Below are 13,911 nucleotides of genomic sequence, written 5' to 3' on the forward strand. Positions count from 1 at the left end.
GATGACTCACATTTGGAGGGTGAGAAATTGATTTGGCATGTTTCAACAAAACTGACCTCAACATACAATCGAGCTGCAAATATTTTTAATATACAGACAGGCTTTCATCAACATGAAAAAATCCCACAGTAAACAAGCCACGTTAAAAATTACAATGTGACAGGAATGTAGAGACGAAAAAGGAGGGCTGCATGCCTTAAAATGACAAGAGCAATCTATCAAAATGAGGACGTTCAGTTTGGTATCGGGAGCGTTTGTCAGAGCCCGATTCCACTTTATCGCGAAATGTATTAATTGGGTGCAATACTGCCCCCTAACCGCGGCATGGAGCCTTGCGTCCGGCGCGTCTGATTTACACACGGACTCCGCAAGAGGACGCGCTCGTGTCACAGCTTCTCCCTCTCTCCCCTACCTTCTCTTTCTTTCTCTCTCTCTCTCTTTCTGTAACAAGGGATGCCAGAGTCTAACCACAGCTCTCCTCTCATTCATGCTGAGAGCTTTTCTCCGGCGCGCACAGAATTGCAGAGCTGAGCTTTGGACCTGCTGCTTCCGTCGCTGCTGCCGTCGTGTGACAAACCCACCAGGAATGGAAATGTGTTCTCTCCCACTCTGACATCTTAAAAAAAACAAACAAACAAAAACAAACAACACGCCAAGCGCGACGAATGCGACAGATGTTGGGATCAGTAAGTACAGGCAAACTTTTCGAGGTTGTCCATCATGTTTTCCTCCTCATTGAAGCTTGTTTTTGAGGTTCCCCCGTTAAGACAACGCGATCCTCTCTTTATGTCAGTCGCTTACGTCTGTCTCTTTACTTTGGTTTTTGGCACACATGGTCCGTTCTCTGGCGGGCGTGATCCTTCTTTCTGCCCTTTCGTATTTTCGCGATCAATCGTGTTACATATCTTTGAACCAGTCTCCCGCAGCCACAGCAGCACTGGAGGCGCAGAATAACATCTTTATAACTTTACATCTATTCTTTTTCTGGCGATGACGATGTGGAAGTCGGATTGTCGTTGATGGCAAAGAATACAGGTAGTTTAGATATGAAGTATTTGTGAACGCGCTGTTACCCTGTGATATTTACTGGGGTGTTTCTAGCGTCCACATCGTGCTCATTTGCAACTTGTCAGATGGACTATTGCAAGGACGGTGTCGCCATGGCACAGTGATGCCGTTACACTGCGTCTTCGGAGCGCATCGGGGAGGACCGCTGTAATTGTGCATGTGTCGCTGCTGTCGCTTGTTGTGAGTGTCGTTCAGTTCATTTTTATTTATTTTCAAGTTCATATGATGCCGTTGTTCTAATGTTTTCTTAAAATTCTAGAGTAAACTTGAAAGGAACGTACCAACTTTGCATATGCAGATTAACACACCTGTGCATCAAAGTGACGCAGTGTTGTGCCTTGAGGTCCTGGACCTATTTTGTATCAACAACAAAAAAGTAGTTGTATAGGACTTTTCTCTGTCGAAGTGATGCTTATGGTTTCCTTTAAAAAATGTATGGAAGCGGTGTAAGTTTGTTAATGTGTGTGTATGCGCAGTTAATGCGTGCGTCACACTCATTCTCCCACACATAAACACCCACAACATTTTGGAATCACATCAACATGCTCTGACAGTTTTGTGTCACCTTATGAATTTTTGACTTTGAAGCTACTTGTGTGGTTGCCAAGCTATGAAAAGACCCCCCCCCCCCCCCCCCCCCCCCCCCCCTTCGCCACACACACACGCACACTTTTAGGTATATGTTTGGAAATACATATATATCTATATATCTTTGGGTCTGCGTGTGCATGTGTGTGAATCCTCTCCTTTTTGTGCTCCTTTATTATCTCTCCCCGGGGTGAACTTATGTGTGAGAGCGTGATGGAGATTTGAAGAGATATATTGAAGGAAATATTTCACTCATGCTGTCTTAAGTGCACACATGTGTGTTGGTGAGTGTGCAGGCAGAAAGAGCATGCGGGCGCATGAGTTGATAACACAGAAACCTTGAACATCACCTGCCTTTTGAGGCTGATGTTGTGCAAGTCTAGTTTATATCTATAGCCCAGAAATTCCATTCACGTTTGTCTTGAAAGCTTTGAAATATTTACAGCAGACAATATCCTTTTCCCTTAATGAACACGGGCAAAAAACACAAACTTTTTACAGAAAAAAAAAGTAGAACAGCGACGTGATAACTGTAGAACGTATCAGACATGTATGCGTGTAACACTGCATGTGAACCCACTTTAACCAATTACCCAGTTTATTTTTGGAGGCTTTTATTATTCATTTGCTCTCAGAGGAAATTGTAGATTAGTGTCTCACTGTGTGTATTATTATATGATGACTGCAGCCAAAGCTAAGTTATTTAAGGGACTGATGGCATACTCAATCTGACACCAGTTCATATTTTTCTTTGGGACGCCAATCTCCACTGGCACGCGTTATACCTAGTTTGTTCTGCTGTGCAGTTTCTGTAGGTACTGCATGCCAGTTCATATTTGCATTACATTTTTTGGATGCTTATAATATTAAGTAGCATATGATTAACTTGATTACTAAGTTTAACACAGAGGAACGCATGCAATATCTAGGCAGGCTATTTTTCAAGATCATGACTATACATATTATATAATTTGGATATTATTTAAGATTACCTACCATTGCAAATTATGTACAGTATATGCGGTACTGTCGAATTCATGTGTGTGTGTGTGTGTGTGTGTGTGTGTGTGTGGGGGGGGGTTGGTGTTGTATGAGAGCTTCAGTTTCGCTCTCCAACTGAGCTGAGGTCTATACACATTTGATGCTGCGTTCTGCAGTCCATCTACATTTAGCAGGTCCATAACTTTAACAGCTGTAATAAATAAAGGGATGGGGAAGACAGCAAGGAGATGAATGCTCCCAGACACACCCAGGGGAAGGTGTGTCAGCGTGCCACGTGGGATGTAATAGAAAAGTGACCGTGCACCTAGATAGTCTTATAAATCAAAAATCCAACATAATCCCCCTCTTTCCATACTAGGGCCCCATTTATGCAACAATGGTTTCAAGATAAAATGCAATGGTTTCTTGTATTTTGTTCTCCTTTAACTTGAGGATGGAGTTAAACGATGTCTTAAACACACATTTGTGAATACGGCCTCCAGAGTTGATCCTTCTGAAATGCCAGAGCCAGATGGAGTTTTCAGGGGCAACACTGGCGTCACACTCTTCTTTGTGCATGTGCATTTCACGTTTATTCTAATTGCCCTGCATGTGTTGTGCTTGTGCACCTGAGTCTACTCAATTTGTTGAATTCCCTTTGGCAACATTTTCGGCACCGTATCTGCAATCAGCAAAGACTCCACTGTCATGTAAACCCAACAAATTAAACAAATAACCTAACAAATAACAAAACCTCCGCTGATGAAAATAAGAGCATTTACATCAGTGTTGTCTCTGTTATTTTTTATCCACATGAAAAAGAGTTTGGAATTCAACATATTTGGAATGACACAAACTTCTGCTGCTACATCCCACATCAGCTGAAAGGATGGTGATGTGAGGGTGGTTTCAGACTATGTGAATGAGAGGCACTATGAACAAAAGGCCAAGTTATAGTCCAATGGAAGTATAAATGGATTATGATAAATTGGTTTAACAGTTACTCTACTGAAGGTTACGTTGCCTTATTTTGGATTTTAAAAAGCCCCTGAGCCTGGCAGAGGGCTTTTAAACTGCCAGCATCATTTGAATGCAGCTCTTGCCGTGAAGGTCCAAGGTAGCAAAAATAAGGCCGGCAGGTTGAAATTGTTTCTTTTGTTCGAGGAGGACGTCTTTTAACAATGCACATCATGTAACATGCTCAGGTTAGAAAGAGTTGGTTATGAAAATCTGTTCGGTTCCAAACATTTGCTTTCCCAAATTCTAAAATATAATACCAAACATTAAAAAAGCATAAAGTACATACCGTATTTTCACGACCATAAGGTGCACTATAATAAAAGGTGCAGTCTCAGTTATGGGTGCTATATCTGTATTTAAAACATACATAAGGCGCACCGTATTATTAGGCGCATGCTAAAACCCTAACCCTAAAACGGAAGTAAAACAGTGAGTTTCGACACATTTATTGAACAAAATATTCATTCTTCCGTGACGAAACCATGAACGTTTTCATCTTCTGTATCTGAATTAAACAGCTGCACTATTTCAACGTCCAACATCCCAAATTCCTCCTCTTAATCATCTGAATCAGACCCACCGACCGGTTCATCCATGTTGGTGATGTGGCCGGGCGCGGTTATCTTGTCGCGGCAGGAGGTGCGGAAGATGGCCGCCCTCTCCTGGTTAGGTTTAGGGAAGATGGCCGCCCTCTCCTGGTAATCCGCGGGCAGCCGCTGTGCAACAGTTGTCCTTGTGCGTATGGAGAGATGCCGCCGCCTCATAAAGCGAAAACACCAAGACGGACCTCCTTGGAAGTGCTCAATGTCCATTTCTTTAGCAATCGCTTTGGCCTTTTGGCGAAAGGTGACAGTAGAGACGGCCCTTCCAGTTGTTCGCTGTTCCACAACCCACTGTTCCACTCGGTCTTCCAGCTCAGGCCACCTTGCTTTGTTCCCGCGGAAACTCAGCTTCGTCTTCCTCACTTTCGTTCACTTTCTTGTTTTCTCCACTTTCTGACCATGGACTCATTCACATTAAAATGTCTTGCAGCTTCTTGATTGCCATTTTCAGCCGCATATTCGATGGCCTGCAGTTTAAAGTAAGCCTCATTCATACACGTGTCGCTTGACCGGCGCCATTTTAGGGGATCCTTACGCGTAGGTGTGCCGCTACGTGATTGGCGTTTACCGTAGTGCACCCACCAAAGGCGCACAGCAGATTTTGGAAGTCAGTCCACACACAAGTCGCACCATAATATAAGGCGCACTGTCGATTTTTGAGAAAATCTCAATGTTTTAGGTGCGCCTTATAGTCGTGAAAATACGGTACATAAAACAGATCAAATCTGATAAAAATAAAAAACAAATATCACATGAATAAACAAAATGAAAACGGGTGCCACATCAATAAAATACCAATGAGCAAAGGTGAGTTTTTAAGTGGGATTTAAAAACATCTATAGAATAAAGTTATCTAATGTGCAATGGTACGTTAGAGTTTAACGGTAAAGTTTTCCAGAGCAGGCGACCACGGCAAAGGCTCTGTCCTCTTTGGACTTCAGTCTCGATAAAGTCAGGGTCAGCTGATTACAAGATCTTAATGCTTTTCCAGGGTTTCTGATTGCCTCTGGCTTCATGATTCTGTGTCTCTGAATGAGAGAAATTTTAAGTGGGTGAGTGCTGCAGTCATTTAATTTCCTGTTGTGAGCAAAAATACTTTAACTGTAGTTTTGTCAGCAATTAAAAGAATTTCACAATCCAATTTTCTTCTGCTGCTGCAGACCCTGGAGCTTCTGTTTGTTGTCTCAAATGGCCAATTTCCTCCCCTTTATGTTCTGCGCCGTTTGACAGTTGAGGCAGCAAAATAACGGGGCCCTATGCGTAACCTTAAGTGTAGCTGAGCGTGGCCATAGTTTTCTGAACTTGTCTGTGCCTTCTATGCCTCCATAACGTTAGTCCAATCAACATGTCCTCAGATTTTTTTTACAGTCACTGGGACATCCTCCCTCCTCTCCTTGTGTATATTTAGTGCTGAGCCAAGGTCAGTGTTTGAGAGCTTGGATCCTGTTTTCTTTCCATACATGGCTCTCAGATGCAGATCTCTCTCTTTTTTTACACACTAGACTTTAGGACATTGTTTATAATGGGGACAAAAAAAGGGAAGGTAAAGAGCATATGGACAAAGCTGTGATGAAACCTAAAGAGTTTGTCCTAAATCTTGCTGCAACATGATAGGATTTAATTTTTTAAATGCATCACCGATATGAGAGTGACAGATTTACAATGATGCAACAGTGTGATTGTAATATCAGAGAGTTTTCCTTCATCCAGAAGTCCTCTGGTATGCAAGTGTGTATGAATTTCTGTGGTGGGACACACATTTGATGATGAGCAGAAGATGTAGTCTAGCAAAATGACAGGAAAAAAAGCTAAAAAGGAGTTTGGATTATTTGCAATACCCCCCCCCCCCACTAGATAAAACTGTCCAACATCTGTTTCTTTGTGGATTTAGTCTCTTACAGCTGTCTGGGAAATGTGCTTCAGTGTCACTCTGTAAAAGTGTTAATGTCAGTGCATCACTGAGTGCTGGCGTAAATGCAGATTGCAGTTTTACACGCTAAAGTTGTTTTTGTGTCACAAACAGAAATCGTCTAAAATGTCATAGCAAGGTTTCATCATTGTTGCAGCACCTTAGGCAGCTGGTGGAGAAAAGGTTAAAAAAGGGACCCCTTTTTTAACCCACTAAAATTGATTGGGCGCAATGATTACTCCAGCCGGAGACCCGCTGGAGCTGAGCCGGGAACCAGCATGGCCCACATCCACCACATTCAGAGTGGCTTCTTCGACGTGTCGAGAAAGCACCTAGAATACAAAGGAATCAACACACCTCAACACACACACAAACATGCCCACGAGTGGGGTGATAATACAGACATGTTTGAGTTTTATCAAGTAAGAAAAAAAAATCATATCCAATATCCAATGACACCACCGAGCGCCCTGGTCTGGCTGCATCCGTGGTAGCTGGCTGGTGAGCCAGGCAATGCTCGTGATTCAATGAGGTTACACAAGCGGTGACACTGCTGGAGGAATGCCGGAAGGAAATAAAGCTGCATCATGCTTAACCCTGCAGACAGGGTTACAAAACCAGAACAGCACTCCAGGGTGTGGAAAGACTGATAATAAAGAGTGCGTTTAAAACTGGCCTTCTCGCAGTTGCATAAATAGGATATTTATTTTGTTTTTAATATCCAAATATGGTCTGATAAGTCTTTCAGACTTAAATCGTCGCAAATTAAAATGATTGCTTATTCTCACAGGGCATTTCCCAAGTCTTTACAAGATAAATTTGCTGTACGAGTGCTGAGGAGCTAATGGACAGTCAATGCAGACATGCCGAGGCAGTTGGGACAATGACACTTTCCTGTGCTCCGACACACGCATCCACAGAGGAGCTTAGTTCATTTTGCTAAGTGCTTGGTCCAATACAGGACAGCCGTGCCCCTACAACAGGCAGCAGGGGGTTTTTTTTCCATTGAGATTTTGGGAGAAATCGTATCATTGTCAGATGTTTGATGCTGCTATTTATTAGCTTGTGTCAAAATGAATGCAGCTTTCTGTTTTTGATCAAGGACATATCAACTTGCTTTCATTTTCTCCATCCTTACACAATAAGTTTTAATAAAAAGCATCCCAAAACAAAACTTGTTCGACCCAGATTCCCCTCAGTGCAAATTCATCTTGTTCATAAGAGTGCATTCAAGCCCTGAACCCATTGAGAGAAACTTACTTTTTCTTTGTAGGAACAGAGAAATGTTTTGCCCAGTCTGAGAAATGCACTTTAGTTTAGCTCAGATCGGTTTTCCTGCAATGCAATGCTGCCTTTCCAGCTCTGCTTCCCTGCCTGTGTTTCTGGATGGGATTCTGCCAGCTTTAAATTCCCCTGTGTTTTGTCCGAAAGAAGGATACATCTGATAAGGAAGAGAAACAGTATAATGTTGACAGTAAATGCTTCCTCACCCCATAGCAAAGTAAACTACAGGGTCAAAACATGTTGAAATCCATTTAAAGCACCATGAGGTTTCCTCTTTGAAAGTATTGGAGCTCCGGCTGGTGAAATTGGCCCGAATATCGCTACCTTTATAGAGTGGTGATGCATGGGAAACAATTTAAAGGCAATACAGGCAGACAATTTAGCTTTTAACAGACGCGGGGGGTTGCAAATTGACCCAAATTGAAGAGAAAGTGTTGAGTTCAGTAAAAGCAGCGGTGACACAACGGTGCAGGAAGCTTTTGTCTAGTGAGATGAATTTACTCAATAACCTCTGCCTAATGGGGCTGTCTATTATTTACTGGTTTCGTGCCATCACAGCTCCTCTTACTTCACAGCTTAGGTATTGTCTGCTATTTGTGCATCATTTCTTTCCCCTTCACTCAAACATTGCCCTTGAAAATATGCATGGTTTCCAAACCCTGCATGCTATATAAAATTAAAAATTGTTATTGTTATGGCTTTTCATGGTTGAAGGAGGGGTCTGTCATCATGAGAGTAACAAAAGCTTTTTTTTTCCAACAGTAAGAAGAAAAAACAATTCATGCATTTTTTTTGGTCAGCTGGAAGAGCTTTTCTTTTTCTTGTATAAATGCAACAATACAGCTACGGCAGAGTTTTATTAACTAGGACTTTCTTGTTCTTGTGGTTGAACCAGTTCAGCGTGGGTCTTTTCACAGCCTTGACTTACTTGGTGTCGAACATGAGCCCACGTTCTTCTGCCAAGACAAATGCTCAGTACAAGCATGATAATGCTGTTAAAACAGCAGTTACAGATTCAACCTACTTGGTCTGATTCCGTCTTCCTTTCAGTCTCTTTGTCTATTTTTGTTTCTCGAACTGAAGCGTTCAACGGTCTAATTCTTTTCTCTGTCTGGCTTGTTGATTTTTGAGATCTTGGCAGACTGACAGGACAAGGTTTTGCTGTGGGAATCTCTTTTTTCTCTAATGAGACATGGAGCCATTTACTGCACACACACACACACTGTTGCAGAGCAGTGTGTGTGTCTTCCGCGATTTTTACAGATGCGGTTTTGTGAGATTGGTTGGTTGAAATAATAAGTGCAACTGTTAGTCAGCACTTTCTTTTAAAACTATTGATTTTTGTTTTTTTAAGCACTGTGTGTGCAGATCTTCATGCCTGGACTCTCCCAGTGCTGTTTCAAATTATTTGCCTTGGTACAACTGAGGAAACGGAACAGTTTTGTTGGCTGTTGGGCAGTGTTTCATTTTCCTTTTGTGAGCTTTGTGGATACATTTTTGGGGTCAGTAATACATCCTATCACTTTGCCACAAGTAACCATATATTAAAAAAAGAAATTGCATGTAAAATGAATGTAAACATTCAATTAAAGTGAATACTTGATAGGTGAGATGGATGACTGAGGTTTAGAAAGGGCAACAACAGCCCAAGCAGCAGGACCAGAAACAGGCAGCAAGGAAAATAGACACAGCTGGGGAGCAGGTGGCGGTGCTGGAGTGGAGCCAGTCCATCACCCTTTAAGGATCGCTGTCTTAACAGCACCCTGTGTTTCACAGAAAACCAGAGGTGAGCTGGGCAGAACATCTGAAGTGTTTGTATTTGTCTTCAGATGTTTTGGGACCACAGGAACGGAAATATTCGTCTGACAGTAGCATTTCTAACAGCATGGAAATTGTACCCCTCCTCCAATAAAATAGGTTGTTATGTTTAATTATATGATATTTAGATATATCTGTAAATCAGTGTTTTAAGATAGCAGACCTCAGCGCGTGCTCTCCACCAGGTATTCATGCAGACATCTGTGTAGCGTACAGACAGGCTGACTGGACCACTCCTGTCCTGGGGATTTTATTTGAGGCTATAGGGAGAATAAAAAAAGCATGTCAGATTGTGAATTGGCCATAAAGCTCTGTCACTCTGCGGGGATTAGAAGGGGTTAAACTGCAGGGCATAATAAAGACTGGCATTTTTTCTGGGACATACTTACGTTGTCCTATGTGTGTGCCTCTGAACTTCTAAGTGTGTATCTGTGTGCATGTTTGTATTCCTCAAAATGTTGTGTGTGTGTCTGTGTGTGTCTGACCTATAACTACCAAGGGGCAGCCAGGTAGTTCCTGAGCTGAGCAGCAGGGGATTACTGATGGTGGGTTTTTTCCCTCTGCATCCTGATGCTTGGAGTCAGGAGGGAAAAAAAATAGCACAGAGAGAAACACAGACCGAAGCCAGTGTGTGCGCTTGTGTGTATGTGGGAGAGCTGGAGGAGACAGATTGAGGAATCGCTGCTCGCAGTGCCGTTTAAGAGTGACTTAGTGGCTGTTTCAGTCGTAACATACTGCAGGAGTGCAGCGCAAAGGCTCTGTTAGTCATCAGACCTCCACACGCGGTGACACTTTATGTTACTCCAGAAAACAGAATGAGCTTCCTGTTGCCATAAATAAAAGGCTTTATTCATCCCATGGATGCACCACAGAAGTTGTTACTAAATTTTCTCGGCTACTAATGACTGAATTCGAATGCACAGAAAAAGAAAATAGCACGAAGAATTGAAACTAAAGCTGGAAAATGAATTGGGGCACACGCTATGCTATGCATTACAGTTTTGTCTACATTTGTTTTTCTCTTATCCTCACTCTTTTCAGCACGTGATTGTGGACTGTAATAATAGATGTTTACTTCTCGCTCAATGGAACATGTTGACTCCTCATTCAGCCTTCCCTCCAGTGTTCCTTACGTTAAATGCCCTCAGCGTTAACATCATACATTTGTTAGCAATTTCTTATATCACTTAATTACTCCAGTTGTTTTGACGCCTCCCTATCATACAAAAAACAATATTGCTGTCATTGGGGTTTGCAAATCAGGTCATACTGCAAACAATTAAAGTGCTTGGGTAACTTCACTTGAATGAAATGCATGCCATAGGTTGTTTTGCCCTTATTTTTTAAGAAACACTACCCCCACTTTGACATCCCTCCAGTTTTGCGTGACCCTTCTGGGGTTCTGGAAATGATTACCATCTGTCAGACAGAACAATCAGATAAAGCATCTACATTGGTTTCTGAGGGACCTGGGTTGGGGTAAAGGTTGCATTCTCTCCTCTGATTAAATCCACTCTTCACACTGTTACAGTATAAACCATTGCAGCTGTGAGAGTGGATGTAGGCCAAAACAAAGGTTTCATCATGTCACTTTGCAGTAATTGTTTCAAGAGGCTGCATGGATGATGTCATACTGAATCATCGTACATTTAATTGTACATCATTGTTTGAATGAAGCTAGTATTCCACACAGTAGAATCATTTGTCTTCATGATAGAGCCTCGACAAAAAGCAGAACCAGAACTTTGGAATTTTGTTTTGTGTGCAGCTGTTGTATTAAAAACCCTCTGCCAATGTGAATCAGGCTGAGCCATGCTGGGCTAAGCTTGAAGATGACTCTTGGAGTCACTGATTTTTCTTTTTCCAGTGTCCTGGTTCAGTATTTCTGGCACTTAGCTTCACACTCAGATTCCCAGTGCATTCTTTCCAAATTCTGCAGCCTGGAAAGAGGCGACAGGGCCAAAGCTAATGCTTTGCCGTGCACACACATACTCACACATCTCCTCAAATCGCAGTGTGTGAGATTGACTTTAAAATCAAAGTTTATTTGAAATGCCTGGAAAAATATCAGTGCCATCTTCTGCTTTTTCCCTTGGGTTTGTATTCTCAAAAAGTAGCTGGTGACATTTAAGGCTAATTGTTGTATTCATTTGTTGATTTGGCTCAATCTTTCTGGCTGCTGATTTCTTGTTTACATGAAAGACTCTTTCTCTCACAGTCACACAGAGAATGGGATTAACACTGAAATGTGATGAACATATCAAGGCTCTCCCAACATCTGGTTGTCTAAGCAAGTCAGAGGTCCTGCAGGAAGACAAATGGGGCCCCTGCACAGCCAGATTAGCAGATTTTTATCAGTGTAACTTCAGCTTCCTTGGCTTCACTCTTCACAAAAACAAATACTGGTACATGTAATTAATGTGCACCGCACAAGAATTATTCTCGCGTTTCACAGGATCACACTGTTTTAAAAAGAGACCTTTGAAAAAGTGAAAAAAAAGTTTTATTTTTTGGACTTTTTAGACTTGAAAAGGTCATGTCTTACTGTTGATGTTTGCTTCTGCCACTGTCTATATGCTCACTGCCTCAATAGCTTTTTCTTTAAGATAAGATCAGTAATATTTAGCTAGACTGTAGACCGTATAAATAGAGCTGCTAATTTCTATCATGCATTTATATATGCAGCATGTATATGTGGCATTCAGAGGTTTAAATAATTGATGGATTGAAGCATAGATAGTACAACACATGTGTTAACTATCCACTTCCAGAAGCTACAAAGAAACACAAATTGATCATCATTGCTCCAAATAAGGTTTCTTATGATCTGATGTTTTTACTTCTCAACACTGGCATCAGCATTTAGTGTTTTATTAATGGAATCTTTAATGGAATTTTACTCCCTGGACTCTCAGTTGGTGCATTTAGTGGTGAAAAATTTGCAAAAGACACACCTGTACACAAACAGGCAAAGATTAAGTTAACAGTCATCTATGATAACTGGAGGCTGGCAAACATATTATTTTCATTTGACCTTAATTTTACGGCTGTAATTTGAAATTGGAAAATGTCCCATCAGTTGTCAATCACTTGGCTTAATTGAGTTGCTTTCTGACATTCATTGCATTTTAACCATAGCAAATTTATATATATATACAGTATATATATATATATATAATGTGTGAGTGTATGCACAAGTGTGTCAAATGCTCAACAAAATCAGATCAATCACATGGGTTTTTGTGTTAATGTTTTTGTCGGTTGTCGGTTAATGTAGATTAATGTTCGATTAATTCATTGGTATATTTTCTTTTGTTTTGGGCAAAAAAAAGATTCACAACAGAATATGATATACCTACACTTAACACGCATTTTATTTAACCTAAAATAAATTGAGGAATAAATAAATAATCTGTCATTTTAGGATGCAGCTTTTCAAACCTTTGTAAAGCCTGTGTCTTGATGATTTTAATCAGTATGCAGATTTTTTTTGTGTTCCGTTTGGCAGTTGTTTCAGTCAATATGTCAGAGGTAGACTTACTATTAATGTGCGTGTCTGTAAATGGAGAAGGGTTCCACTGTTCCGCTCTGATGCTTTAGGCAAGTCCATCTCTGCTCTCATATGTGATGCATTTCATGTTCAAGCATTTCGACTGCATCTTAATTTGGACTAAGTGAACTCCATCACAAATTATTGTAAAGAAGAGCACTAATAGGACCGAACTGTCTAAATGTTTTGCGAACCTTTGTTATTTTTTGGATGTGCAGAGACGAAACAGAATAGCCAGCTGGGTATCTGGTGTGCTTTGAGAAATCTGTTATGATCTCATTGATTGGTGTCATACAGGATGAGGTCACCACTGAAGACACACAACAGTTGCCAGATGTAACAGCATGTGACTTTATGTGCATCACAGAAACCAAATCTGAAAAAATAATACATTTATTTGACATGCCAGAATAATTTGTAGCTTAATAACCAATTGAACTGCAGTAGTTGTCTTGTTCCTGTGTTCTCTAGGGCTTGTGTTTCCCAGGGTTACGAGCAGACAACATGTTTACAGTCTTGTGGAGCATTCACAAAGAGATTCTTCCTCCAGTCTCTGTCCTTCTTATTCCAGACAGACCTGTCACTGCTCCCACGCCCTCTCTGACCCGGCCCAGATATGGGGGTATGCCCCCTCTACATGCCTGAAGGAAAAACAGTTTGACAGCAACATCAGGAGCTCTTCAGCTGTAACATAGTCCGGACTAGATATTTATTCAGCAGAAGCAAGTCTTCAGCTTTGGATGGATGATAATATCACAGACACTGATAGTTCTCTCTGGGACTGCATTTTCATTAGATGAGCACAACCTGGGAAGAGGTTGTTGTTGTCTTTTTCCTTTCTTTTCTTCCTCCTATTTTAATTAAAAATAAAGTAGTAGAATGGTTGATACTAAAGCTCTGTTTACCATTGTTGTTGTGTTTATGAACCTGATTTCTAAAAAGGCCGAGCCGATGCAAGTTCCTCAGCACCCCCCCCCCCCCTTACCCAGACCAGAAAACACAAGGGGCTAATTATTTATGAACTGCTATGAACTGCATGCGTGCCAAAAACAACACAAGCAGCTGCAATATTGCTTTAGGGTTAACAAGAC

General features: G+C 41.3%; 1 protein-coding gene across 2 annotated transcripts in view; it reads left to right on the forward strand.

The window, feature by feature from the left end:
- Positions 1 to 463: 463 nt before the first annotated feature.
- The window catches only part of LOC101062161 (plexin-A1-like), a 161,722-nt gene continuing 148,274 nt past the window's right edge, over positions 464 to 13,911 (forward strand). For both annotated transcript variants that reach the window (XM_029833920.1, XM_029833921.1), the window contains exon 1: positions 464 to 686. The gene's annotated coding sequence lies outside the window, so the exon portion shown is untranslated. The remainder of the gene's footprint in view (positions 687 to 13,911) is intronic.

The sequence above is a fragment of the Takifugu rubripes genome, chromosome 3, assembly GCF_901000725.2.
Source record: "Takifugu rubripes chromosome 3, fTakRub1.2, whole genome shotgun sequence".
Classification (NCBI taxonomy): Eukaryota; Metazoa; Chordata; class Actinopteri; order Tetraodontiformes; family Tetraodontidae; genus Takifugu; species Takifugu rubripes.